The sequence below is a fragment of the Anopheles merus genome, unplaced genomic scaffold, assembly GCF_017562075.2.
Source record: "Anopheles merus strain MAF unplaced genomic scaffold, AmerM5.1 LNR4000451, whole genome shotgun sequence".
Taxonomy (NCBI): domain Eukaryota; kingdom Metazoa; phylum Arthropoda; class Insecta; order Diptera; family Culicidae; genus Anopheles; species Anopheles merus.
In genome coordinates this window covers 2,563-8,925 of record NW_024428031.1, presented here as the reverse complement: position 1 = coordinate 8,925, position 6,363 = coordinate 2,563, and the positions used below count along the sequence as shown (strand labels likewise).

At 37.2% G+C, this 6,363-nt stretch overlaps 1 long non-coding RNA gene across 1 annotated transcript; it reads left to right on the top strand.

Annotated features, from left to right (window-relative positions):
- The first annotated feature begins 898 nt into the window (after positions 1-898).
- On the top strand, positions 899-5,853 carry LOC121602437. The gene is made up of 3 exons (XR_006006386.1): positions 899-1,123; positions 1,832-2,031; positions 5,625-5,853. It is a non-coding gene; the product is annotated as an uncharacterized LOC121602437 (long non-coding RNA).
- The last annotated feature ends 510 nt before the right edge of the window (positions 5,854-6,363 follow it).

Genomic DNA, 6,363 nt, shown 5'->3' with positions numbered 1-6,363 from the left:
CAATACCGGTATTTCTTCTTCCCGAGGGAACATGTTGGGAGGAGAAATGCTCAAGCAAGTGATCTTACTCATACAGAAACATAGTGCCTACGCATACATGAGCATCAGAGTATGTTGAAGAAACATCAACCTTATGCTTGCCACGAAAGTTGCCATTCCAGTGCGGGCCGTATTACTTAGTTGCGAAAATGACCTAGCATTTTATAGTATTATTTTAGTCATAATTTGCTGGTTTGTTTAATCTAACTGATTCTAAAATAGCTCAAATTTTTCATGAAAAGTGCATTTGGTAAATATGTCTGTAAAATGCTCCTAGCATGTTTTTAAACGTGTCAGAAGCATTAGAGAGCATCAGAAGATCAGAGCATTGTTGTTGCAAGAGAAAAAGCGAATATAAGGCAATAAAAAAAAGAACTGTTATGAGAGAATCATCACACTCGACGAAGAATTGAAAAGAGAGGTTAAGAAAATATGACTAATCCCCTACAGTACATATTTGGCTCTAGTATGCGAAACATATTTAAAAACAAATTAAAATAATATGAGATTTAAAAAACCAGATCAGACTTTTGGCAATTTTTGTAAAGTAGTGTTGTCGTTTTTTTTTCATTTTAATTGAATTAAACAGCATCCCACGAGCTGGATGGTACAGCTAAATCAAATAAACTTTGCGTGTTGAACTCTGAGCGTTTCACAGCAGTAGGTATGAATCGCAATACTTTTCTTATATTTCATCATATAACCATTATAGGACTGGAATTGTAAAGAGCACGGTGGAGCGAATGAAATAATATACTCCTACAAAACAAAAAGGTAGAGAGTGCGTACCTGAGAGCGAAACCGAAACAAAAGCATAGTTTCTTCATGGTTTTGTGTTATTAGAGAGAGTGTGGCCAGTACGTTGGAATTCCTCGACGGGCGTAGTCACGATCGCTGATGCTTTTTTCAGTGCGTAAGACACTTTTTTTTTCTCACGAATGTTTAACCTCTCAAGTGTTCGAATGTTTCAGTTTTGTTTATAATTTCCGTGTGTTAAAGTTCTATTTTTCTATTTGGAGACATCATAATATTTGAGCAATACAACAAGCTCCTCAATCAATGCACGTCAGCTAGTACAAGAAAGGTAACGTTTTGAAACAGCTTTAATATAATGATCATTAGGCGTAATGCTTAATTCAAGGCTCGGTCAAGGTTCGTGCGATTTAGACAGTGTAATTAAAAGTCCCGCAAGTGCCCTCGCATACAAATGAAGTGATGATCGCAAATTTCCAGTACTACCGTAAACTTGAATGTGCCTCAAACGGAAGAGATTTTCCCTCGTAACCAGTTCATGGTAGGAAGAGTCGTGCGAAATGCAAGACACGAACCCGCTTGCGGTAGTATTCAGCAAACATATGTGCAGTTAAGTTACGTTTTGTACACAATACCTTACCGACTAGTGTGTTAAATCTAGCAGTGAATGTTAAAAAAATGTGTAGTTGCATAAAACTAAATAAATATTATTAACACGATGTGTGAGTTCGTAGTTTCACAGCAATCTTGCATCAGCAATAGTGGGTCAAATATCTTTGAAATACTAAAATGCATCAACATCCAGTGAAACTTGCAGCAATCGGAATTGAGTGAGTGTACAAACGACATCATGCTCATGGCTGTGTATTCATGCTCCCAACGTCATTGTTGGCCCGAGGTGAAGTGAAATTCAGCTCAACGCACATCGCCCATACTTTCACGCTTTGCGGGTCGTTACCTTTCTGGCGGTTCATCGTAGCAAATTGGAAAACACACATTAATATTTCATATCATATTTTGGATATCATCCCGCAACTAGGTTGCCGAGTTTTGAGTGTATAGTGAACAACAGCAAGGTGTGCTTCTGCAGAAGTGGAAAACAGTGATGTGATACAAGTGCCAGTGTATGTCAGTGGTTCATTCTGAACGATCAGCTATCGAGTAGCCAGAAAGCTGCTGGTTACGTGAAAAAACCTTCGATAAATCAATCAAAATTTGTTGTCTCGTCTTAACTAACTGGTATTTTATGATAACATCTTTATTTATAATATTATTTTGATTGTTGAAGTTGACGAACCAATCTTATCGTATTTTTTTAGGTAGGTTGAAGCAATAAACGTGGTTTCTTTTAAGCATTAAAAACTACAAAACAGCAGTGAATTAGTTGTTGAAGAAACTTAAATCATACAAAAAAATCATTGTTTATCACAATACTCTGGCATGTGCTGGTTGCCTCAATTGCATGGTTGTTTGGGTGTGTGTGTGTGTGTGGTGTGTGTGTGTGTGTGTGGTGTGTGTGTGTGTGTGTGTGTGTGTGTGTGTGTGTGTGTGTGTGTGTGTGTGTGGTGTGTGTGTGTGTGTGTGTGTGTGTGTGTGTGTGTGTGTGTGTGTGTGTGTGTGTGTGTGTGTGTGTGTGTGTGTGTGTGTGTGTGTGTGTGTGTGTGTGTGTGTGTGTGTGTGTGTGTGTGTGTGTGTGTGTGTGTGTGTGTGTGTGTGTGTGTGTGTGTGTGTGTGTGTGTGTGTGTGTGTGTGTGTGTGTGAATGCAACCACAGCATGATGCAGCTGAGTAATTTTACCGTTTTGTCGGCGAAGCTAACGGATAAATTATCAGAGCAGTATCTTGACCGACCTATTCTACCATAGTAGTGCTACGCAACGACGGATGATTTTATTTCCTTCGTTAATAAAGTGCGTTTTCCTGATTTGTTGATACCTTTTATGTCTGCAGGGGTATAATGGATTAATTGTAAGTCAGGAATAATTTTTCTTTTTTTTTTTTGGATATGTAGATTATCGAATAGAGCAAAACTATACATAACTTTACATAAAAACAAAGACAAACTACGATTCGGTTCAGTTAAATCGGGTTTAAAATTGGACATGTAACAATAACTACAAACAAACCCATAAACAAGAGACACCTTATTTCGTCCGTATTCCATCGAGTATGGCGAACACAGACATGAAACGCGTAAGATATGCTGGAACGAAGAGCCATGATCAAAATGCAAAAAATTTCGTCCACGTCAACATGTCCACAAAACCGGTAACAGCTATTCTCTACGCAGTTTCGATACTCGTTGACCCTGGCACATTCACGCTTACCAATGCGCAAACGTGAATGTAAAAAACAATTAGACATTGCGCAGGGTGTCGTTGATCTCTCTGTTTTGGGAGAGTTTCAACATGAACTCTAAAAGAGTTTTGACATATAGTTTACTTTCGCTTTGCATTTCAGAACTGAATTATCTTTGGTGGGACATTTCTTTAAGTATCGTTGAAGTCATCATGAAGTCTGGATCATGGAGTCAAAATTTAGCATAACTTGTTAAACCATCTTCTCATCTTAACTGCTTATGCAATTGCCCAAAGATGACATTGCTCAAACCTATACAGTTTGTAGATCTGTTGCTCAACTTAAATGCTGTGAAGAAAAAACATAGATATTGTTTCCAGTACACAACCTATTATCGTAACAGTTGTCATAATTTTAAGCCACTCATCTCACTCAATCGAATGAAATATACCTGATGGCCTTCTGTGGAACTTTTCATTACTCAGGGAACTATCTGCTTAGCCATATGCTACGATGCATTGTTTTCTTGCGTTTCTCTCTTTCTTTCTGCATTTGTTTTTACCAAAGTGTGGTAGTTTACCCGTATTTTATGCAACACTCGTAGCCCACTTGAAAATTCCCCAAACGTCCATTCATATACCAAACAGTGTAATTATGGAATGCAAAAATGTCTACGTTTTCCAATGCAACCTTTTTTTGTTTTGCAGTGGAATCTAGGTGTGATGATCTCGAAGCCCAATAACTGTTCATGATGCAACGCATTTAAGACTCCTACATGTGATACTCCTAATAGCCCCAGCGTGGCAGAATAGTATAATGATGGTTTGAATTATAATAAATGTTTGGGCATTTCATAATGAACTTTTAAGCTATTGCCTATTTTGTGTTAATTTCTCTTCAAAATGCATCTTTTGTATCTAGATTGCTCTATTTGCGATGAATGTGTTATAACTATGACATGGAATATTTACAAAAAACTGTTGTGTCTTTAAATTTCATCATCAGCTTCTACGGCATATGGGATCTTATGTCAACTACCAATTGTATATTGCGTAGACCTACAAACGGCTGTCGAGTATGCAGAACTGCCAGGTGCAGTTGATGCCCGTAGTGAGTGGGCAAACCAGTTTGTTGCCACTCAAAAATGTGGCCGTCGGATCAAGTACTATCGCAGACTCCTACATGCTTTAATTCCGTGCACTGGCCAATCGCGACCACACATTCCATACTTGGAAAGTGGTCGTGCGTTCAAGTTGACTCAACTTTGAAACGTGTTTTCTATTTTCTGTACTGCCACGTTGTCATTTGTTTTATACTTACAAAGTCTGTAAATGTCTCTAACCAGCTTAATGTAGAATTGTATGGACAGATGTTTGGTTGTTGTTCTTCATTATGGTTTAATTGTTTGTTTGATTGTAAAATATACCGTTTTTACATCATACATGACTGTGGCAAGTTTTGATTTTGAAGCGCAAATGCAAACTTTTGTAGGGAAACTAAAATCACGTGTTTGATGTACATATCCTTAACACTTATCATCAGCTCGGTCTGGCTTTCTCTTGCATCATTATCCCAACTATTGTTTGACTTTATTTAGGGGGGTATGCTATTCAACTTCCAAATTTATTTTCACTTTTTTTAACTTATAGCGTCCTAAACAGTGCATGTTAGAAAGAAACGGCTATGATAAATTTCTCCCTCACACGCAGCCATAATCTAGCTGCATATTAATGGACTAAGGTCGCTATAAACATGAATGTCACATGGCATCTTAAAACCACTGGCAGTGTGTTGGCTTTCATTTTTTCCGTGTTCATGTTTCCTTTGTTTTATATTCGGTGATGTGAAATGTAGGAGACAAAATGAGCCAAGGCAATTATTGATTAATTGTTGACTTAGTAGTCTCGCGTGTATTACCTAGGAAAAGTATTAAAAATATTAATACAAGTAAATATCAAAAGGGAGTAGTAGAGATTCAGTTGCACCAAAGTCAGCCCACGACTTAACAACATGCCCAACATGGGTTGAACTAACTAACTATCCTGCTATGAGTAATCAATAAGCCAGTGCTCAAGATAGTCACCATTAGTAGTACAGGCAGACCTTTACCAACAGCGATTGTTGTGCAAAAAAGAAGATACTAAGACAGTTGAAAACTTTATAAAATTATATTCTATCATGATATGATGTCGGTATTTAAAATCAAACATACATCACTAAATCACTTTTGTTACTGTATCTTATTGTATGAGCTTTACAATGTTGGTATCTTGTTTGACCATGCAAACGGATAGTTAGCTCTCGTTAAGAGTAGGCTCCTAAGGATTGGAATCGAGCATGAGCAGTATTGTAGGAACTTGTGCGTCCATCGAAATTATCACTTGGTAGCTCGTTTGCGCTCTTGTAACACATTATTTTCCAATAATTTAACTGTAATAGTTAAGTAAATAAACTATGATGCGAGTTTTCTCAGTTATTTTAACATACCATTATTTGTAAAACTTTTGTCATAATGTGCTGTGTGCATTGTGTTAGGAAACAACACACATTTTTTGTAAACGTACAGCTAAAGCAATACACAAAAGTACCTCCCCAGGTAGCGTGTACGTGTATCGATTGTAAATGATGAGTACCAAAAACAGAGGTTAAAATGGAGGTAATTAAAAATTACCTCTGCATTTCGGTTCCGGAATTAGCTCTGCGACTTAGTGAATATGTATTAATCGAACGTCGATCGGTAAGTTAAACTGATTTAGGAAATATTAGTTTTGATAATATCCTATAAACAAACTGAAAATTTACACTTAATTCTATTACGTCATATGCATGACAATTATAAACATTATTCGGTAACTAATAATTAAAAAAAAATATTTGAAGGTATGCAATAAGGTGTGAAAGCGTAGTTCTGCTGACATCTAGGAAAGCAACCTTTTCAATTTGCACGGTTGTTAAGAAACGCGCTGGATGTGGCTGTTGAAAAGAAGTACAATATACACACGGCAGAGTTATAGTGGCAACTATGGTGGGAATAGATAAAAGAAAATGTGCATAGCAAACTTTATATAAACAAAGAATCTTCAACCACCGAGATGGTTCAAGTACTTTCTACAAACGGACCGATGGTCGTAAGAACCTGCTCTTTACTATGTGAGTCTGCTTCGTGCTGGAACATGCCGCAAGGAAGGTAATGATGTAGCAAAAGGAAAACAGTTATAATATACTACTTGTTCCCGATATTTCCCGTCCCATTTCCTTAGGGTATACTGTTTTT